The following is a 23,751-nucleotide window of genomic DNA, read 5'->3' as shown; positions in this document are numbered from 1 at the left end:
TCGGGACCACAGGTTGAAAGGGACTGCTTTAGCGGGTTGTGTTGGCTTACCCGGTTAGTGTGAAGTTGAAACCAGCATTAGGACTTGCCTGTGACTTAGTGTGGAGGCAGGCCCAGAGGCACAAAACAGTAAGTGTCAGAGTGGACATCCTTCTGCAAACACAGACATCACCTTAGCCCAGGGTTGGCAAACATTTTCTGTACAGGGCCAGATAGTAAATATTTTCATCTTTGCAGGCCATACAGTCTCTGTCAAGACAATTCTGCTGTTGTAGTGTGAAAGCAGCCATAGACAGTATGGAAACGAGTAGGCATGGCTGTGTACCAATAAAGCTTTACTTATGGACACAGATTTTAATTTCGTATAATCTCCATGTGTGATGAAATAATCTTTTGATTTTTTGTGACCATTTAAAAATGTAAAAACCATTCTGAGTTCACGGACTGTACAAAAGCAGGCAGCGGGCCAGATCTGATCCGCAGGCTGGGGGTTGCTAACCGCTGCCCACCGCTGCCCTTGCTGGTGGAGCCTCAGTCTCCTGGCTGCAGACTCTCAAGGAATTGACCTAGGTGATTTTCCTCTGTCCATGTAAATTTTGAACTGATTATCTTATTTGACCCTTGCGGTTCCTCTGTGTTTTCAGAAGGAAAATCTCTGTGGCACTCATGATCAAAAGTTATTTAAAAAGCATATGTTGTCTTCTTACCAGAGAACTCTTAATTAGGGGTGGGGGACCTTCTTCTTAAAGGACCCACACAATTTTTTGTCAGATGGTGAAGTTAGGAATAGAGTTGTCACCGAAAAGTCTATGCAAAAACAACAGAGTTTGAATTTAAGGAGGTCTCTCCTTTGGGAAGCTAATATCCAGGGAAACGGAGTGACCAAAGAAAGGCCCGGGTGTCCTCATGGTGGATGGAGGAGAGCAGCTCAGTGGCAGGGGCCCTGCCCTGGGTTCTTCTCCCAGGTAGGGGCAGGCTGGAGGGTGAGTGAGGTCTCCACAGTCCCTGCATGGTTTCTTTCGCAACCCAGAATGCAAGCCGAGGTGTGTGTGGCTGCCTGTCACTTCCTGTGGGGGCTGTCTGCAGTCTCAGGATGTCCATCTCGGTGCCTGCGTAGATCTCCTCCCCTCACAGAGGGTCCAAGAGAACAAAGGTGTCTGAGAAAGCCAGAGTGTGACCACACGGTTTCTATGCTCCAAGGGATTTATTTAAATGGCAGGTGGAGCAGCTCTGTGGAGCACATGGCTAATGATAATAGATTGACTGACCAGAAGCAGGAGAGGACCTAGCAGAAGGCGGAGGTCAAGCTGCCCCAAGACTGGGGGACAGCCTGGGTCAAGACTCTGGACTTCATGACCACGCATATTCCAGAGGGGGATCTAAAGAGCCCCAGAAATTCACAAAGGTGGGAATGGTTATTTTCACTATTTCAGACTGATGGAAATTATGCATTTATCCAGAGTGACAGTGCAAAGGCAGGCTGAGCTGTTGCCTCCATTGGCAGGAATGAGCCGATCTCATGGACTGACTCTGGAAGAGGAATGTTGAGTGCCTACTTTGTGCCACAGAAGGAAAACCCCTTTATCCCAAGGGCTTTCTCATCTTTTATGCGCAGACTGTAAACCAAGGCCCCAGGAAATGGTTTTTAACTAACATGAAAAAAAAAGGGCTTGAATATCCAAAACTTCACTTTAAAAAATCAGTAAGATAAAATTTAAATGATTTGTATTATTTTATTTTGAGACTGTTTGCTTCATGCCATCCTAACATATAGTAATAAAATAGCTTTGGCCTGACAGTCATGTTAAAGTGAATTAAAAAACAAAATTTAATGAAATGGCACTTCTAAGCTTTTAGTGCAGCAAATTTTCGAATTATCTTGCTTAAATTAAATTGCTGTGCTTTTTTGCTTTCAATACTTATAAGAGCTCTGTTTTGTTTCTGGTTTCATTGTGTTAGCCCTGAGATGATTTTTTTTTTAATTGAAATGTAGCATTCATGCAGAAAAGTGCACAAATTGTTAAGTGCACTGATAATGAATTTTCACAAAGTGAATTCTCCTTTGTAACCAGCAGCCAGGTGGAAAAAGAATGTCACTTAAACACTAGGAGTCCCCTCAGGTCCCCATCCAGTCCCTGTACACCCCAGTTTCCATCAAGGGTAACTAATAGCATGACTTCTAACAAGAAAGATTGGTTTTATCTATTATGAACTTTATATAAATAAAATTGACCAGAAGCAGGAGAGGACCTAGCAGACAGCAGAGGTCAAGCTGCCGCAAGACTGGGGGACAGCCTGGATGTCCCCCAATTTGCACTGTCTTGTGTCATAATAGAATAACATTATATTTAGGAGATTCATCCATGTTGTTATGAGTAGTAGTTTGTTCATTTTCATTGCTGTGTAATACTGTTTAACAATATCAAGATGTATTTAGCCCCTCTCTTGTAAGTGGGCTTTTGAGTTATTTCGAGTTTGGGGCTGTTACAAATAGTACTGGTAGGATCATTCTTGTGCGTGTCAGTGGGTAAGCATATGTAGCATTTCTGTAGGATAGGCTGTGGATGGCAGGATCTGGGATCACAGGATGTGTGTGCTCAACTGAAACTGCCAGTTATCAGTGGACACTCCCCACTAGCAATGTGTGAGTTTCAGTTGCACTATGTCCTTACCAGCACTTCATGGTTTTAGTCTTTATCATTTTAGCCAGTCCTGTAGGTGTATTGGTAATGCGTTGTGGTTTTAATTTGCCTTTATTTGATGGCTGAATTAGAGCATCTTTTTATATGTTTATTGGCCATTTGGATTTTCTGTTTTGTCCTCTCAAGTATTTGTCTATTTCTTTATTGGACTGTCTGCCTTTTCCTTATTGATTTTTAGAGTTATTTGTTGTATATATGTATTGCAATTATGTTCTCCACTCTGTGGCTTCCCTTTGATTCTGTTGATGTCATTTGATGAAGACATTTTTAATTTTAGTATAGTCCAAATCATATTTTCCTTCATGGTTAACACTTTTTTGTGTTCTCTTTTAAGAAACATCTTTACCTATTACAAGGTATGAAGGTGTTCTCTGTGTTTTCTTCTAAGAGCTTTGTTATGTTGCCTTTCACATTTAGTTCTATTCTTCATCCAGAATTAATTTTTGCATGGTGTATAGTGGAAAGTAAGATTCATTTCTTTTGTACGGATACCCATTGTATTCATTTCCTAGGCTGTTATAACAATGTGCCACAAAATGGGTGGCTTAAAACAGCGGAAATGTGTTCTCTCATGATTCTAGAGGCTAGGAGTCCAAAATCAAGGTGTGAGCAGGGTCGTGGTCTGTCTGATGAAGGCTCTAGGCGAGAGTCCTTCCTTGCCTATTCCCAGCTTCTGGTGGTGGCCAGGAATCCTTGGCATTCCTTTGTTGGCAGCTGCATTGCTCTGACCTCTGTCTCTGTGACCACATGGCCGTCTTCCCCACATGTCTCTGTCTAGATTTTTTCTTCCTTTAAGGACAGTCATTGGATTCAGAGTCCATACTAATTCACTGTAACTCATCTTAACTAATCATATCTGCAACAACCCTATTTCCAAATAAGTCAGATGCTGAGGTACTTGGGGGTTAGAACTTCATATCTTTTTGGGGGACACAGTTCAATCTATACTACCCAGTGAACCCAGCATTTATTGCTTTTATTTTTATACATTTATACATACTTTCATACATTTATTACTTCATTGTCACCTTTGCAGAAGTTAGGTGACTGTGTAGCTCTGTTTTTGGACATTCTATTTTGTTCTCTTGATCTGTTTGTCTGGCCTTGCACAAATGCCACACTTTTACTATTACTCTGTAATGAATCTTGGTATCTGGTAGAATAAGTCTTCCAGCCCCGTTCCTCTTGTTCAGGATTAACTTGGCTTTTGGCCCTTTGCATTTTCTTATAAACTTTAGAATCTGCTTGTCAATTTCCATCAGAAAAAAAAGACCTAGTTAAAAAAAAAAAATTGGCGGTGCAGTTAAGATGCAATTGCGAGGAGAATCGACATATAAAAATATTGGGCTTCCAGCCCATGTACATGACCCAACCCTCTATTTAGGTTTTCTGTAATTTCTCTCGATAACGTCTTGTCATTTTCAGCATAAAGTCTTACATATCTTTTGTTGGACTTATTCCTAGGTATTAGGTATTCTTTTGATGGAGATTTGTGTTGATGAAAAAAATAGCCAAGAGAGAGAAGGAAGGCTTCTACCAGGCTTGCTACTTCACATTATTCAGGAATTTTTCCAAGTTTACCAAGCTTTGCAGAACTGAGATTCAGATCAAGATCTCCCTGACTCCAAATCAGAGCTGGAAAAATAAATCAATTATTACTTCAAAATGCAGTGTTAGTGAGATAATTCAAAATGTGGGTGGCTCAGGTGGATAAAACAGGTCCTTGGTAGGGAACCCCTGGTAGATGCCCTTGGTCTCCAATGTTGCAACATTGAGAACGTGCACATAGACTGGAAGAGATGCTGAGAGAAGACTCAGATACTGGATCGGGGTGGGAGACTCGATCTGAGATTTTCAGTGTTCTTAGGACCTTAGAGTTACCCAGAAGTACCAGATAGGCCAGGAAGATGGCCATGGTGGTAGGAGTTTGAGTCCTTTCCCTCTTGAACCAGAGCTGTTCTGTTGCACTTTTATCTAATATTTTGTAGTTGAGCCCTTCAAAATGTGCACGTGTGTGTGTGTGTGTGTGTGTGTGTATCTAAGGTTCAGAACTACCAATAACAAGAAAAGAATTTTTTTTTTGAATAAAATGTTTCCCATTATAATGGATTCTCCAGGTATGTGGTGTGCTAGCTGTATATCTTTTGGCATAATTGTTACACATTTGGCGTGGACACACACACACACACACAGTTCTGATACTAAAGAATAGCTTAAAAACTATCAGACTAGATATTCTTTAATATTCCATTCAGCCCCAAGGTTCTGGCATTCTGATATTGTAGCCAACCTAAACTCAAGGGGCTCTGCACACATCATTATTAACTTTGATCTTGGCAGCATTGTGATACTGTGTGCATTTCATGGGCCCTCCCCAGAGCCACTCCAGAATGTCTACTTGGAGGGACTTGGGAGTAGTAATCTGGTTGGAAGAGAGCTAGACATGTCCAGCAGCTGCGCTTGCATCATAGCAAAGCAGTGTTTCTGTTCAGACTGTGGATTGCAGATCTTAGGAACGGCTTAATTTAAAAGGGCAAGTCGGAAGTAATTCAAGTACACTACAAAACAGAGTTTTTGTTTTATTTTTTTCCTGATACATGTGATGTGATCACCTGACAGGAACTCATTACCAGTAAGAAAAGAAAGACGTGATTATTATAACTGTATGCTTCATTCTCATGAGTCTCATAGAAGCAGAATTGTTGTTTTTTCCTCCCGATAGCGAACTGATTATTCCAATGGCATTTGCTTCTTTTATTTATTCCCCCAATAAACTGGGTACCCATGGCCTTAAGGTTGAAATATAGTAATAATAATATGAAATGATATCAGTACTACTGCTGTTACTACTGCTATTGCCTGGGGATTGGTGGGGATTGGAGATGGGGAGCTAAAGCCCTACCCCCCCCATCCAGTCATCCATTTGCATGACTGCCCACCCATGTGTGCCAGTGAGCCCCAAATCTTTATCTGTCTAGTCCAGCTTCAGAGCAATGGATGCTGGGACCCCTACACCTGGCCTCTAGGGCAGCTGAGCATGAGCTTATATTGGTGCCTTGCTCAACAGTGAGCCTCTGATTCCCTCTAGATCTGGCAATAGCCGATGAGAAGGGAGCAGCCAGCTTGTGACCTTCCTGCCCCCTCATTCTGTGGTCATTAACTCCTTTCTGCTGGCGAAGCACCTTCCATGCTCATCTCTTTTTCTATTCATCTCTCCTCCTCCTCCTCTTCTCTCTCTGCTGTTTACTCCCACTCAAGCAAATAATAAAACAACAACACAACCTTGCTTGAGTCTGCCCTCCTGTTGGAGTGTAGCCAGAAGGACTCTAGCCCCTGCAGGCAGGGGAAGCAGATGGGTCAGTGTTGCCTTCTCAGAGCACCCCTCCCACCTCCCTCCTACCCACTATATCCAGTGAAAGGGAAGGCCACAGTCAGTCAAAAGTAAGCTCAGTTTCCTAGGAAACCCTGTATTTTCTAGTTCCCATCCTCCTCCCTGGCAATTGGGCTTTGTTTGTGTGCTTCCTTGTTTAATGGTTTATTTCACCATTTGGAACTCTTTAATTTTTCAGACAATCAAGTTTGGGCTTGCAGAGAATATTGCAGCATGGCAGGTTGTAGGACTATACTGTATTTTAAATTGATGGTTATTTTTGTGCACAAGCTTCCCAGCTTGTGCCTCATGTTGCACAGGATAGCCATGGGCACAGAGAGATTTGGAGGGGAGGGGAATTTATGCTCCCTGTCTCCCCTCACCCCCATTCTTTGCTTTTGAAAATGAGATTCAACAAAGACTCACACAGTAGTTCCTTAGCAAGTGGGCCCTGCAAGTGTGTGTTAGCTGTATCATCAGTCTACACACGCTAGAGGAAGAATTGGAATCTCAGCTACAAAATGTATGTAATTTGGTCACAGAGGTGAACAAAAAGGGATGAAGCCCTTTGAATGCAACAGAATGACTAGAACTGTCTCCTCTGAGCAAGGCATTGGGTCAGACAAGGTGCCAATGATTCGACAATACATTTAGCCTGCGTTCTTGCCCTCAAGGACCTGGCCATTTTCCTTGCAGCAGATAGCGTGAAAAGTTGTACAGTAGAGGTATATAGAGAGTAAGACTAATTCTAGTGGAGGAAACTGGGCAAGAACTTCAGGGAGGGATTTATATGAGAGTTGGCTTGAGGGACAGATTGGTTCTGCATTCTTGCAGGTGGAGGTGAGGGCACAATAAGAGAGGAAATAGGACAGGTGAAGGCTCAGAGGAGGGACAAGTGAAAACAGCAAGTGCTCTGAGAAGGCAAGGCATGAGGGAGGAGGAAAAAATGAAAGATACTGCCGATGTGGTGAGTTTGGAATGATGGTGGATGGCTTTGAGTGCAAAGCTGAAAAGTTTGTGGAAGTCATTGGTCTTTCTAGCAGTGTCACCAAGCCCTGAGTTTCCTGGGAGCTGGCTCAGGTACTGCAGGGGAAGAGGTCTGGTGTGCCAGCTGCTCCCCCAGTTCTAGAGGAGAGAGCAGCTCCTCTCATCTTCATTTTGTATACAAGGATATTGTCTGTGTTTTGAGGAGGGTTCCACTTTAAGAAAAACTAAAACCCATTGGCATATGCATGAGACCCATTAATTTATTCAGTCACTCAACAAATATTAAATGCCTACTACATACCAGGCCCTGTACAAGGTTGTACTGAAAGACCATTGAAGATTTTTGAACTGGTCAGTTGCCTGGTAGCAGGGGTACTGGGTCTTGAGTTAAAATCCTGTCTTTGCCTGGAGGCATCACGCTACCTGACTTCAAATTATACTACAAGGCTAAGTAACCAAAACAGCATGGTACTGGTACCAAAACAGAGATATAGACCAATGGAACAGAACAGAGCCCTCAGAAATAATACCACACATCTACAACCATCTGATCTTTGACAAACCTGACAAAAACAAGAAATGGGGAAAGGATTCCCTATTTAATAAATGGTGCTGGGAAAACTGGTTAGCCCTATGTAGAAAGCTGAAACTGGATCCTTTCCTAACACCTTACAGAAAAATTAATTCAAGATGGATTAAAGACTTAAATGTTAGACCTAAAACCATAAAAACCCTAGAATAAAACCTAGGCAATACCATTCAGGACATAGGCGTGGGCAAGGACTTCATGACTGAAACACCAAAAGCAATGGCAACAAAAGCCAAAATTGACAAATGGGATGTAATTAAACTAAAGAGCTTCTGCACAGCAAAGGAAACTACCATCAGAGTGAACAGGCAACCTACAGAATGGGAGAAAATGTTTGCAATCTACTCATCTGACAAAGGGCTAATATCCAGATCTACAAAGAACTTAAACAAATTTACAAGAAAAAATCAAGCAACCCCATCAACAAGTGGGCGAAGGATATCAACAGACACTTCTCAAAAGAAGACATTTATGCAGCCAAAAAACACATGAAAAAATGCTCATCATCATTGGCCATCAGAGAAATGCAAATCAAAACCACAATGAGATACCATCTCACACCAGTTAGAATGGTGATCATTAAAAAGTCAGGAAAAAACAGGTACTGGAGAGGATGCGGAGAAATAGGAACACTTTTACACTGTTGATGGGACTGTAAACTAGTTCAACCATTGTAGAAGACAGTGTGGCGATTCCTCAAGGATCTAGAACTAGAAATACCATTTGACCCAGCAATCCCATTACTGGGTATATACCCAAAGGATTATAAATCATGGTACTATAAAGACACATGCACACATATTGTGGCACTATTCACAATAGCAAAGACTTAGAACCAACCCAAATGTCCATCAATGATAGACTGGATTAAGAAAATGTGGCACATACACACCATGGAATACTATGCAGCCATAAAAAAGGATGAGTTCATGTCCTTTGTAGGGACATGGATGAAGCTGGAAACCATCATTCTCAGCAAACTAATCACAAGGACAAAAAAACCAAACACCACATGTTCTCACTCATAGGTGGGAATTGAACAATGAGAAAACTTGGACACAGGAAGGGGAACATCACACACCGGGGCCTGTCATGGGGTCGGGGGGAGTGGGGAGGGATAGCATTAGGAGATATACCTAATGTAAATGACGAGTTAATGGGTGCGGCACACCAACATGGCACATGTATACATATGTAACAAACCTGCACATTGTGCACATGTACCCTAGAACTTAAAGTATAATAATAAAAAAAAGAAAAATCCTGGCTTTGCCACCCACTAATAAGAACTTTGGCAAGTCTGTTGGCCTCGATGGACCCGTTTTCTCCCTATAAAGCATAGGGCTGGGCTGCTAAATCCTTCCCAGCTGAGACAGTCTGGGAGTGACGTGAGAAGTGCTGTAACCAGACTTTGTGTGTGTTGGGAATGGGGGAAAAGAGAGGCCAGAGTCAGAGAGAGGTGGTGATGGCAAGAACTTCTGTGAGTCTGAGTGAAGCCTTTCATTTATTCATTCAACAAACATTTCATATTCAGTGCCAGCCACTGTGCTAAGCACTGGGAAAATAACAGTAACCAAAACAAACTCCGTGCCCTCAAGGCACTATCTGTGTAGGGGATGGCAGAGGAACTGGGAACATGGGAGATAGATCTAGAGATATAGTGTGAAACTTATCCCATGGGATGACAGTTGGGACAGTGGAAGTGTATGTACCAGGAAAGAGATAGCAAAACAGTATTGAGAGGGAACGAGTTCTGAGGAGACAGAACCTGGGAACATCCTGTGGAGAACCAATCAGTGTTCCACTCCTTGACAGCACGTTTCTTCATCAAGTCAATACAACAAACCTAACCCCAGAAATATGCTCTTGTGGCTTAGAAGTTAGGACACACCAAAGAGATAATGTCCATTTAGACATCCATTTCTCCTTGACTCTATCACTTCTATGTGTGAAGCAGAATTAGACTAAAGCCACATATGATTTTTTATAATAGCGGGTCTATTTGGTTTCCTCAGAAAGATCTTTAATAAGTACCAATGATATGTATAAAATACATATGGGTGGCTTCCCAAGTGAACTGCCAGTCCCTCAAATCTTTTCCCAGACCAGCTGGCTCTTTTATTTTTTTTCCTTTTCCCCAAGTAATTGGAGCAGATCCAGACACAGATTTGGAGAGCCTCAAGCTTTTCCTTTTTTACCCTTCAGTAATTACATGTCACAGGTTGTCTTCCCTGTTAGAGTCTGAAGCTGAGCAATTAGTCTCCCATTGTCTTTGCAGGAAATGACATATCAGTGTGGCTTCTGGGGAAGGCAACTGTTGACCATCCTGGTTAAAATAATTTGGAAAGTGTTCAGCATTTCCTCCAGTTGATCATTTAGACTGGCTGATTTAGAAAGCTTTTGGAAATGTGCAAATGTACCATGGTTATCAGGACTGGAAATACTGTGGGGTCAGTTCCCTGAGCAAAACGAGTTTCTCAACTATAGCTTTGATCTCTGGACCTACTGCCTTGTCCCACATGTGACTGAGCCCAGGGCCTTGGCATTCTGTTCTTTTTATAATGCTTTGTTGGGGACTGATTAGTCAGGGTGTTTTCCAGCTGCAGGTAATTGAAAACCCAAGTCAAGGAGTCCTAAACAGGAAGACATTTATTGGAAATCCAGAGATGCCACAGACTTCAATGCCAACCTAATGCAGTAACCTACACTCTGCTTCCCTGTGTTTGTTCTGTCTCTGGACCAGCTTTATCCTTACACTGAAACAAAATAGCTGTGGAAGTTCTAGGTGTCGCATTCCACACTACATTCAGAAGGAGGGAGCTTCTCCCAAAGGAGTGAGTAGAAGCTCCCAGAAAAACATTCTTCACATCTCATTGGCTTAAATTGGGCCACATGCTTATTCTTAAACCAATCACTGGCAGCAGGAATGGGTATCTCTTGGATCAATGCTTCTCAAACTTCAGTGTGCACACAGATCACCTGGGCAAACTTTCAAAATCAATTCTGATTCAGTTGGCTTGGGTGAGGCCTCAGCTGACAGCTCTCACAAGCTCCCGGGTGATGCGAATGTTGCAGGTCAGCACACTGCAAAACCTTGGACTGTCCCGCCCCCACTCCCAGCTGGGGTTGCTGCCATGTGCCCATGGGCACTGTGGGTGCAGAAATATGGGGGCTCTGTTGGGAAGAAGAAAGAGAGAATGACCACATGCAGATGAGAACTATATTAGAGATGCTTGTTTTCAGTGTGTAATTAGCATTTTAACTTTATACCGGGAGTCACACAATAGTCTGTGATATGTATTAAAAGCAGAGTTGTTACATGGCAGCACTTACAAAAATTTCATTCATTTATGGTGATGCAGGCGTTGCAGCTCTTGAAACAGAAGATAAAACAGTCATGCCACCCGTTTTGTTATCATTCAGCTATTTTTATTGGTAATGAATACCATATATCTGGTGTGTCTCAAAAAGAACAAATTCAAACGAAATGGATTGAAATAGCCTTAAGTATAAAAAGAGTGTGCCAAATCCAGCCTTTGTTCTGTGAGTGGAAATCTCATCAGTCATGGTTATTGGGGAGGGAGAGTACACCCCCACTTGTCCTAAGAGTCACTTGTCATGATATTGGGTATGAAAAATGCTGCCAATGGTGAATTTCTGCCAAAGCAAATGGTCACAATGCCCTTATAAGTGGTTTTCAGTGGAGAAAGTCATTATGCTCTATTCATTTGAAAAGGAAGAACTGTTCTGTTATTTTGTTGTGCTTGACAAAAGATACACAGGATTCCTGAGCTGCAGCTGTTTAGGAAAATGGCTGATAAGATGGACCAGTGTCCACGCTGAGGCTGGACAATCACAGGCTCAGCGGGCTTAGCATGAAATATGTGGACAGGCACTGAGTAGACCTTCCCGAGATGGTCATTGTGGTAGTTGCTGTCCTGGACCTCATGTGCAAAGACAACATCACCCAGGAGGGGACTTGGAATTTCACTGCTCAGTCTATTTGTCCCACCTGCCTCAAAACCACCGGTTCACATCTGTGAGACTGATGGGAAGCTGGAGCCTGGTGTGGTCTCTTGTAGAGGCCAGAGCAACTGTACCCGGCCTCACCAGCATGAATCACCAAAGTGCCCATACTTAGGAAATCACCAGTTCTGTCTTGTCTATTCAAAGGAGCTGAAAGGTTGAGAGAGTATCTGCTACTCTGGGCTAGCTGGGGAAAGCTGCTAGACTTGAAGCCCCAGGAAGGCAGGCATTATGCTTGTGTCACCCAGGCGCCCTGTATATTGACAGAATGATTGAACAGCTAGTCTGTTCCCAGGTGATCTGTCAGTCAACAGCATGGACTAATCGCTCACTCTCAGAAGTATTAAACAAGACAACATTGTGTTGCCTAACTTCAGTAATTTATAGTCTAAATATAGAATGCTTAGGTGTCCCATCTACATGTTTAGGACCTCATAGGCTGCGAAGGAGCAATGAGATAATATTAATGATTACCTGAGCTCATGTAGGACAAGCAGATTGCACCATTACCCATGGATGGACTCAACAGTCCTGATGAGCGCCTCTTTGCTGTGCGGTGATAAGGCAAGGCATTATTAACTGTGGAAGGAGTTTTAAAATAGGGAAAAAGGTAGGACCTTCCCTGACAACTTAAAAGGCTGACTTTAAAAGTAGTACATGTATTTAAAGTACCTATATCAAATAAAGTACTTTTAAAAAGAGAAAAATAAAGAGGCATAAGATAATACTGCTTTGGGAAAATCAAGGTAGAAAAGTCAATGAGAATGAAGCTAGGCCTGAAAGCTGGGTCCATGCATGTAATTCAGGGGGCCGATGAAGTTGGATGGGGAAAAACATGATCTCATCCATTGTCTCTAACCCTTATCTGAAATCGTACATTTCCTAATATTATGAAAGTAGCATTAGCTATTTGTCCTTAATAGAAATTATGAATATTTTCATACTATATTACAGTTACAGATATTCTGAAGTATCATTTATGCCTAATAGTACTTCAAAATTACAGTATATTAGACTTGTTGGAAATTATTTAAGTATTGAAAGATGTTCATAACAATTTTGTCAAATATTTGGATAACTGTATAAGAGTATACTCTGACTCCTGTGCATTTCATGTATTAGTTTCAAGCATTTGTAAACATCATTCTGAGAAAGATGTTTTTAGACTGCCATAGCACAAAAGGTAAAGAGCCCCTGCCTTTGACAATGGCCAGGCCTCCTACCAGAGAAGGGATGGCCTGCCCAGAGGCTCAGAGGCAGGACAGGCCTCTGGGCGCTACAGCATTTGATAGGATAATGTCGAAAAGCTGGGGTGGGCTTGAGTGCCAGGCTAACATGACTCCACAGGTAAATTCGCAGGTCATAGGAGGTGGTGGAAGGTGCATCCATTGAGGAAGGACATGCTGTGTAGGTTGTGTTTAGAAAGGATTCCTTGTGCAGCCATGAGAGTTGGATGGGAAGGAAAGAAACTGGGGGCCAAGAGACCAGTGTATGCCAGGCATGATGCTGACCAGATGGAGTGTAACGATGAGAATAAAGAGAAGCAATGTGTTCCCAGCACCACTGTGGAATTCTTGCGGGGCTGGACTGGGCCAGGGTTTGCAGTGGAGGTGAAGAAGCCCATGTTAGTTTACAGGCCTGAGGGACTGGGAGAATGGTGATAGCAGCTCAGGCTTACTGAGTGTTTACTGTGTGCCAAAGGCTGTTATAAGCCCTTCTATGTCATGTGTATATGTTCTTTAGTTGATATCATTTAATCCTCATAGCAACCCTATGAGGTCAGTACAGTAATCCCTATTTTACACATAATAAAGCCTAGAAAAGAAAGGTTAGGAAAAACTGTCCAGGGTCTCACAGCTAGCTGGCAAGAAGGGAGGATATTACTGGAAAAAAAGAAAAGAGGAATTGATTTGGGGGAATATGTTACGAGTTCAACTGTAGATATTTTTCCATTGTTCTCTTGTCTTCAAATATTTCAAAGGGCTAAACATTCAGATATTTATAAGCGTAGTTTCGGGTATATTTCATTGTCCAGTTTTAAAATTTTTTATTAGTGAATACTGAGATAATTTGTAAATTGGTTTCATCTTCCTGGGAAAAACAGAGGAAACTGGTAGGTGGGATTTAGTACATTGATGGGTGCTCAAAGCAGAGGAAGAGGTTGCAGTTTACAGAGAGAAACATAATATGTATTCAATTATTTCTGTTTAATGATGTGTTTTTTCTTTTGTTGTGGTATTGTTTTTCAGGACCAGTCCTGCCGCTGTTGTAGAAGACATGTGGTGTATATAAAGTTTGTGATCGTTGGCGGAAATTTTGGTAAGTGTTGCTGCATTTACTTCTAATGCCTTTTGCTGTAAAATGGTGCTCACGAAGGGAAGCTGTTGCCTTGTTCTGTGCATCTTTTACTTCTGCACTAAAGTCAGGCAGAATGGAGTTCTATAATTAAATGTGACATTGAATTGATGTTTTCTGACAGTGTGATACGTTTTCTTGTTATTGCTGATAGTATTAAGCAATATGGGGTTTTCTAAAACGTAATAAGTCTATATTTAGAAAAGTTTCTGGATGCCGGTTAAAGAATACCTTTGACAGTTTATGTGCTAAGCCAGCCATATAATATAAGAGTAATAAACTTGCAGACCCAAAGAATAAAATAAGGTCTCCAAAGCAGAGAGATCCGTGTGACCCATATATTAAAAGAAAGAGAAGCAGGCAACTTAGGAAATGGAAAATTAAAGGACGCTGCAAGTCCAGCTTGCCTGGGAACCAGCCCACAGACCAGCATAACAGTGGTCTTGGGAGACCAAGAACATTCAATTCAGCAACCACCCAGTCCTTGCTAGCAGGGAAAGAGGACAGTCTTTGGGATCAGGAGACCCGGGTTAAAAGGTAAGTTCTGTATCTACTGGTTTTTAGATAACCTCTCTGAGCCTGTTTCTTCTTCTGTAAAATGAGGCTTATCATGTTACCTACCTCATAGGGTTGTTGTGAGAATAAAATGAGGTAGGTAGTGCTGGAGCATAGTAAGTGTTCAGTAAAGCCAGTCATTCTTAGGAACAAAGCAGCCTTGTTTGGAGACTGGACATTTCCCATTGAAGTCAAGCTACCAAGAGGCGTATTTATCTTCCAGCAGGAAGGCTGCTGGGGATGGGCTAGTTATATCCATTTGATGTTGCTAGAGCATCCCAGCTACTCACCACAACCCCTCCCCCAACATTCACTTCATAAGAACCTGTGGGAATCCCTGCAACATTTACCACCTTCTCCAACCCTGGTGACCCATTCTTATACAAGCTTGGCTAATTCCCTTCTTGCCGTCTTCACAACCAGTGAGGTCACCTTGTTTGAGCTCTGTTCATTTTTGGAGTTAATGTCATTTTGAATCACATTTATGAGGAAAGAAGGGTGGGGGTAGATGATACCATTGGTTGGACCTCCGTTGCCATGTTTAAGCTTTCATTTCCAAACCTTTCTTTTGATTTTACGTTTTTGTCTATGCTTATTACATAGCCTTCACAGGGATCCAATTGCTGGGCTGAAATTTTTGAGCTTTGACCGAAAGAATTTGGCTTTTGGGTGGGGCCTTTAACTGTGGTTGGGAGACTCAGCCATGGCATTGCAGATGGGCCAGTGTTTAAGGTCAGATGTCTGTAGGTGACTGTGCTGCCATTTCATAGAATCAAAGAGAGGGACATGGCTTCAAGGGTTGTCTGGCCCAATCCCCTGCTAGCAAAAAAAAAAAAAAAAAAAAAAATGTTTTCTACTGATCCCTGACAAGGGAATTCAAATTCTTCCAGAGATGAGGAGCTTGCTGTTGCACAGGGTACCCAGGTTCAATTAAAAGGACAGTTAGGGCGTCCTACAGGGAGTCCCTTGCGGGGAGGGGGGATATTGTTCTGTATCTTAGTTCTGGTGGTATTTATGCAGTTGTATGCTTTGATGAAAACTCACAGAACTGTATACTAGAAAGGGTGAGTTCTCTTGAATGTTAATTAGACCTGAATTTTTAAAATGGAAAAAAAACCCAGCATTTAAAAATTGAACAATTAGCCCAACTTTCTAAAAAGAAAGTGAGGAGGCCGGGTGCGGTGGCTCACGCCTGTAATCCCAGCACTTTGGGAGGCTGAGGCGGGCAGATCACAAGGTCAGGAGATCGAGACCATCCTGGCCAACATGATAAAACCCCATCTCTACTAAAAATAGGAATCCAGGAGGCGGAGGTTGCAGTAAGCCGAGACTACGCCACTTCACTCCAGCCTGGGTGACACAGCGAGACTCCATCTAAAAAAAAAAGAAAAAAGAAAAGAAGAAAGTGAGGAATGCAAAGGAGAGAGGGAGGAGGGAGGAAAGAAAAGCATCCAGTCCTTATATTGAACTATTAATACAGTATATGTGCTCCATGGGACAGGGACTTGGTCTTGTTCCTCCCTGGAGTCTTGGTGCGCCTGGCACATAGAAGGCATAAATGTGTTAAGTATTTATTGAATCACCTATTGCTCTTAGTCACCTTCGAAGTAAGTCCACTCACTTTCTAACACTGCAGCTCACCAAATATTTGAAGATACTGTCCTTCCTCATTCATCTTCTCTTCTGTGGGTGAACTTACCATCTCCCGGGCCTGGCTTCTTTGTCCACTGATGCTATTTTCATACCCCTCCCCATCTGGCAGAGCTCTTTGAGGAGGCCTCTGCTTCCCCACACCTCTCCTGTGCACCTAGGCCAGCATTAGACACGCTGCCCCACAGGTCTGGCCCAGGAGGAGCACAGAGGGTGCATTGCTTCTGTGGATGCTGTTGATAGACACCCAATCCTCTTCCTTCACAATCAGTATGAAGTGTCTAGTCATGGATCATAAAGGATTTATTTAGTGCCGTCTTCTTAAGAAAGGAGCTCCTAAAAGTAGGGAGGGTGGCAGTGCAAGAAAGAACCCAGGTGCAGCTCATCCTCTTATAGGCCTTGTCTGAAATGAAGCCAGGTCCTGGCACCCTCAGTCTGAGGTAGCATGGTGCTGTTGATGGATCTTTAGAGGCAGTACTGTGTCACAGATTCCGATTCCTCATTACAAGTCATAGGAAGTTTGAAATTCTTCAAACTAAACTTGTGGGTGCCTTGAAAAGCCTAGGTTTCTTTTTTCTGGCCGTGCCAAGGAGTGATATATAAACACATAAATACATAGAGCAGTGGTTTTCAACTGGGGTTAGTTTTGCCCTCCCAGAGGACGTTTGGTAATATCTGAAGCCATTTTGCGTTGTCACAGTTAGGGGAGGGAGGAGGGTGTGTGCTAGTGGCATCTAGTGGGTGGAAGCCAGGGATGCTGCCAAATGTCTTAAAATATATCTTATAGATCAGTAATGCACACTTGTGCACACATGCAGAACAATCAGGCCCGAAATCTCAGTAATGCCAAGCTGAGAAACTCTGAGATTATAAGTAATTTTAAAAGTGTAAATGTTTAAAGTACTTATTATTTTGAAGGTTTAAAAATTGAAATATCTTAGCATTTGATTATATGTAAATATACAGCTAAAAAACTTAAATTCGTTCAGAAAGTCATTGGAGTAGAAAGGCTGCTAAGAGGCTATCCCTTCTGTTACCCCTGACTCCAAGCAAAAAATGACCCAAATGAATTCAGACAGACAGATGGGCCTCTGACGGCTTATACAGAATGACGGTCAACTAAAGATAAAAACAAGACTCACACAACACGATCCCAGCATTTACACAAAAGGGATTGTCTCGTATTTTAAATTTCAACCCCAGCTTCTTCAGATGTGTTAGTCATTCGATGACCTCTAAGATTAAACGGTATTTCAGTCTGGGCTAGTCCTTCTTTTTGAATTAAGGCGGTTCTGGTGTGATGAAAATGTGCTTAGGGAGGAGAGCGATCTCATTACAGATGATTGAGATTGAGTATTTTGGTACACAGAGCTGTTTATTTGCATCAGTTTGCTAGTGACACCACAATCTGGTTTAAATGCGAGTCGCTGAGAGCTTTTGTAGCCCAATATGGCTACATTTGCTGAAGCAGGGAGATTAAAGCAACATATGTCAATTTATGATATAGGACAACCCACTGCAAAAGACTTTACCTAATTATAGGGCCTATTTTGGGAGGGCAATGGTGCTTTTTGTGAAGTATATTTTGGGATGCGCTCACCCGGCTTCTAGGCCAGTAATATCTTCCCAGAAAGGGTGTGGTGTGTGCTTGTGGACATAAATATTTTCTTACCAAAAGCTGTGGTGTAATATTCTTTCAACTTTACTACCCTTCAGTTTTCTTTTTCTGATAGTCTTTCCTTTTGCAAGAATGCTATGAAAATGTATTCTGGAAAGCCAGAGAAGAGGAAGATAAAAGATCTCATTTCAGATGGCCAAGTCCAGAGATACAGAGATTTTATCAGTCTACTGTTTTTAAGATGAATGGGATTTGGAGGCATTCGGGAACTCTGACTAATAAACAGAGTTGAGGGAGGTGATAAAAACACCGTGTTGGCACAAGATATTTTTATGTAAGTATCTGTGGGAAAACTATCCATTTGCAACCCTGTGTGTCCCAGCCAGCACTGCCCCTGCTCCACTCCAACCTCTGGGTGATCCTCAGGGGCCATTTCCATGCCTTTGCTGTTGGCTTGTGACCCAGGGTAGGTATCTGCTTTTACTTTTGTTCTTTAAGACTGTGCCTTTCACCTGCTCTACCTCCTCCATCCCAGTCTTTAACTTCTCTGTTAATACCTGAGGCTTTTGGCCTTCAAGGAGAAGTCAGAACTTTCTGTCCGGTCTGCAAAATAAAATTAGCGTCTTATTTACACAATGTGTGTACAAGGGGAGGAGAAGCTGAGATGAAGAGTGAAAATGGACAGTTTTGTAACCCAAAATCCAACCAGACCTAGGGGCTGGAGAAACGCTTTTACCTAAATTCGAGTCATGAAGGCCATAACATGAGAGCAAGCATGTCCCATGGGGAGAGTTAAAGGCGGAGGCCCCCACCAGAGAGCCCTCTGGAGAGGTGTCCCTGAGTCTCCCTGAGCAGCCTGTGGGCCCTGCCTCAGAACTGGCCTAAGAGCTCATTAAACACACAGATCCTGGCCCACCCCAGACTGGTAGAATCAGACAGAATCCCTGTGGTGGGTGTGTGACTTTATTCTTAACAGCCTCTCCAGGCGGTGCTTATGCACACGAAATTGTGAGAATCCCTATTCCAGTTTCCATTCTCAGCTTTTCTTCAGGGCTTACAGTTCCATTTGAGGTTGTATGCAGCAGTCTGGCCCCGCCTTTAAGACTGATTCCCTTCCATAAGCATCACTTACGTATTTAAACAACAGATCCCTAAAGCACATCATTTTGAAAATCAGCCCTGTGCATAGGAGGGTAGGGTGTCAACTTCTGTGTTACTGTGTAATCTTGGTTCCTAAAGTAATTTCCACAATCATTGTATCACTTGCTCACTAAGAGAAGTATCATTTTTGTTCCAGGTTAGTTCTGGCAACATTCTAAACCAGATTCCTTGAAGCTGCTTTGCGGGAGGCCATTCTGCTCCTCTGCTACAATCTCTCAAGTATTTGCCATCTGCTTTAACTCTAAAATTCACACTATGCTGTAGTTTTTATCTGTAGCAACACTTATAAACCAAAATTTCCCACTTATTAAGGGGAAACATTTTCAGAACAAGTAGCTGTCCCATATTCTAGTGCATGACTAGAGAGATAAGACTGTAATAGTTCTCACCTGGGATCCAGGTGGTTGGTGCCACCCCACAGCCTTTCCTCTGATGGCAGGCTGCCTATGCAGATGCGTATTAGGTTATCGTAGGCATGGTTCATTTAAGTTTGTAAACAGCTAGCTGGGTGCAGTGGCGCATACTTGTAATCCCAGCACTTTGGGAGGCTGAGGCAGGTGGATCACTTGAGGTCAGGAGTTCGAGACCAGCCTGGCCAACATGGTGAAACCCCATCTCTACTAAACATACAAAAGTTAGCCGGATGTGGTGACACACACCTATAATTCCAGCTACTCAGGAGGCTGAGGCAGGAGAGTCACTTGAACCTGGGAGGTGGAGGTTGCAGTGAGGTGAGATCACGCCACTGCAGTCCAGCCTGGGTGACAGAGTGAGACTACATCTCAAAAATTAAGGGGACTCCATCTCCTTAATAAGTGGGGGGGGTGGGGGAGGAAGCTGCAGCACATTTGATCTTCCCAAACCACTAACTAGGCAGTGCAATCAATGTTATCTCCAGTTGGAGGCTCAGAGAATTTAGCTGATGTGTAAGGCAGGAGGCATTTGGGAGTGTGTGTGGGGGGATGGGGAGAGGTTTGTTGTTGTCCTCACAAAGACTGGGAGGTGCCACTGGCACATGATGCAAGAGAAAGTGGGGCAGGGATGGTAAATGTCCTGCAGTGCCTCGAACAGTCCTGCCCAGTGAAGAGCTGTCCCTAACACAGTGTTCATAGCACCCCTATGGAGAAACACTGTTCTGAGGTTGTACTAGAATGCAGTAGAGCCAGGTGCACACCTGCACTATCTGAATCCAGATCCTTTATAGCCCTCTCTCTGTTAAAGGCATCACAGAATTAATTTCCACTTCATTGGGAGCTCTCACTCCCTGAAAGTTGAATCCAGAGTGGCTATTCTGCAGGTCATGCGATTGCTGCCCCAGGCATCAGAACTCAGGCATGGCACACTTCATATGGAAATAGACTCTATAAAACCCCAGTGGCCTGGCTGGCCAGCATGTTGTATTGTACCTGTCCTATGTCTATCAGTGTCCAGTGCAGGTGTGAGAGAGAGTACTGTCTTTGGAAAGGATGAGAGCCCAGTAGGATGCTCTGCCCACAGCCTCACATCCACCTGACATAAAAACCATCCTGATAGCAAATTAGGTGTTGATTTCAGAAGTTTTTGATTTGTTATCTTAAACGTCATACCTATCTGGTGAACCCTTACAGGAGCTGTTGGAGTTTTGTTTAAAGTTTAGTTTTGATGTCAGCCAGCAAGGGAGCTGAGGCAGTGGCTACATCAGTTTGATGAGCACACAGTGAAATTTATTAAATTGGTAAAAAGAAAACCATACTGAATGAAAAGGAACCCAGGGCAACTGACCTGAATATAGTTTCTGAAGGGATTCTAAAAGAGGGAGAGAAGGAGTAGTGATATTATCTCATCTTTTTTTCCTTTCCTGTTTTGTATTTCTCCCTCTCCCTCTCGTTTTCCCTCTTCCCCTCTCCCTCTCCCTCTCCCTCTCCCTCTCCCTCTCCCTCTCCCTCTCTCTCTCCCCCTCTCTCCCTCCCCGTCTCCCTTTCCCTTTCCCTCCCCCTCCTCTTCCCTCCCCCTCCTCTTCCCCTCCCCCTCCTCTTCCCCTCCCCCTCCTCTTCCCCTCCCCTCCTCTTCCCTCCCCCTCCTCTTCCCCCTCCTCTTCCCCTCCCCCTTCTCTTCCCCTTCCCCCTCTTCTTCCCCCTCCCCTTCCCCTCCCCCTCTGCCTCTTGCTCTCCCTCTCCTTTTCCCTCTCCCCCTCTCTCCCTTTCCCTCTCTCCCTTTTCCTCTCCCTCTCCCGCTCAGTCTCCCCCTCTCCCTCTGTCCCTCCACCTCCCCCTCTCCCTCCTCCTGTGCCTCTCCCTCTCCCTTTCCCTCTCCCTCCCCATCGCCCCCCTCTTTCCCTCTCTCCCTCTCCTTCTCTCCCAGTTTCTTTCCCAACATTTTATTTTGGAAAATTTCAAACTTGCTGGTTGGGAGAATTATAAAACAAATTTGAAACTTGCTGGTTGGGAGAATTGTAAAACAAACACTTTATGTCCTCTACCTAAATTCACCATTTGTTCTACATTTGCAACATTTGCTTTATTCCCTCTTCTAATTATATATATAAATTATACATATTACATAAAATTTTGCTGGACCATTTAAAGTACCAAACATCTTGACACTTCGCCTCTAAATATTTCACCACCCATCCGCTAAGAATAAGGACATTCTTTTATATAACCATACTCTAGTACTATTTCCCATCTTAAAAATTTAATAATAATTTTATATTATCTAATATTCAATTCATATTCAAATTTCAACAATATAGTCCCAAACAATATTTTATAACTTACCTCCCCACCCCCACCCCAAAATCTGTAACCAATCAAATACACTTGATGAATTTGGTTGATAACTTTTCCTTCATTCATCATATAACTTTAAACAATGACTTTTTGAAAAGTTCAAGTTCATTGTGTTATAGAGTGCCTTACACTCTGGGCTTGTCTGCTTCTTCACAGCATTGTTTAGCGTGCTCTTCTCTTCCTAAAATTGGTTAGATCTAGAGGCTTGTTATTAAGTGGAGGTTAAACATCTTTTGCCAAGAATACTTTATAAGTGATGTCATGCACCTGATGTTACATCACATCAGGGAGCAGAAGTCACCTTGTTCCACCATCCTCAGTGCTAGGTTTCATCTCTTGGGTAAGATGGTAACCAGACCTAACCAATGTCAAGGTGCACCTTGAGTTAATAAATCATCTGTTGTCTGATACATGGGTCATTTGTGAACGTCCTGCTCCAGCCTTCATTTCATCCAGTGGCTTGAGTAACCATGGATAATCCTCACCTGATTCAGTTATTACTTTGGAATATTGTCTGATATTTTTTACTCTTTCCTCTTTCTCTTCCTGAATTATTTGTAGTGTATGACGTAGGCCTTCATATTTTTGCAGTGATGGTTTTCTAGCCATTTCCTTGGTGGTCACCTGGATTTTGCTATGATTAGGCTAAACATTTTTTTTTCTTGCCTTTGGGATAAGAAGGAATAACTTTAGCAAAGCATTTACTATATGCTGGGTACCACACAGGCTCCTCATGTGTAGAACATTTTTCACTTTCTTCCCACATTACAGCTTAGACTAGTGAAGTGACTTGCCCAAGGTCACCCAGACTCTATGGGAGAGTAAGATCAAGCCATATCTATCAGGTTTAGAGCTAGGATTTTTCAACAATTCCATGTTCCTTCTCATCCCTTCTGGCCGTGCCCCCCACCCCTGTCCCCCCTACTACAGTTCTTGCCTCAGGCCGCAAGTGCCTGCCTGACTGAGTAGGTCCCTGAACAAGGAAAGTCAGCCAGGAGACTGCAGCTGGAGAAGCACAAGCTATGCACATCTAAAGGGCAGATGCTGCTGGACCTCAGACAAGCCGTGCCCGACCGGAAACTGGGATCTTTATGTTAACCATTCCGACTTTTCAATGGCGGTGACTAATTCAGATACATGGAACTCATCAGCCCAGTTGCCAGTTTTCAGCACCAGCACTACTGCTGACTGAGGCAGCCTTGGGTAGGCCAAGGCTTTGTTTATAAATGGAATTTCATTGTCATTTGTTTGTATGTTTGTTTTTAACATCCTCTTTTACACAGAAATTAATATGCTTGGGAAGTGATAGTGTTTTGATTTGGGGTATGTTTGATTTTTTGAAGAGGGGGAACGTTGGGTTTCATAGAAGTGTTATTTAACTGGATTACTTAATAGGCCAAGGTGTTATTATAAAATCTTGGATTTTTTAATTGGTAGGTTAACATTACAGTAGTAGGTATTTCGTATGTAAGTTTAAAAGAAAGCAAGTACATATCCTACTGCATATCATCTGTAGGATTTTGCTTTTTTGAATTTTTCTGACTCCTTAAAAGGGTGTGATATCTATTGTTCCCATCTTGCACTCTTTGTTCTTTGTGTCTTTAACTGTGTTAACATGTCACAGGAACTCTGTAAGCTCAGTCCCTGAGAGGGACTGAAGCAGAACTAACAGATAAATAGCAGTGCCTCTCCAGATGGGTCCTGGCGGAGGATAAAGATCTCTGTTGGTCATTCTACTTGTTTTTACCAGAATTATTCTTGAGTTTGGAATGACCGGGAATAGTGCAGGTAGAGAGCTTCTCTAGACTTACTTCATCATGCAAGAATTTGGTCCTGCCTCTCATTTTACACTTTAACCACCTGAAGCACAGAGAGGTTGAGAAGGACCCAGGTAAACCTTGCTATGGTTTGTTCCCACCAAATCTCATGCCGAAATTTGATCACCAGTGTGGCGGTGTTGGGAGGTATTTG

The 23,751-nt window shown here is 42.9% G+C and overlaps 1 protein-coding gene across 2 annotated transcripts in view; it reads left to right on the top strand.

Annotated features, from left to right (window-relative positions):
* The window catches only part of FYN (FYN proto-oncogene, Src family tyrosine kinase), a 211,097-nt gene that overhangs the window by 78,669 nt on the left and 108,677 nt on the right, over nt 1–23,751 (top strand). For both annotated transcript variants that reach the window (XM_012506091.2, XM_003255578.4), the window contains exon 3: nt 13,923–13,992. The gene's annotated coding sequence lies outside the window, so the exon portion shown is untranslated. The remainder of the gene's footprint in view (nt 1–13,922; nt 13,993–23,751) is intronic.

The sequence above is a fragment of the Nomascus leucogenys genome, chromosome 3, assembly GCF_006542625.1.
Source record: "Nomascus leucogenys isolate Asia chromosome 3, Asia_NLE_v1, whole genome shotgun sequence".
In the NCBI taxonomy this organism is placed as follows: domain Eukaryota; kingdom Metazoa; phylum Chordata; class Mammalia; order Primates; family Hylobatidae; genus Nomascus; species Nomascus leucogenys.
This window is presented reverse-complemented; position numbering and strand designations above follow the sequence as displayed.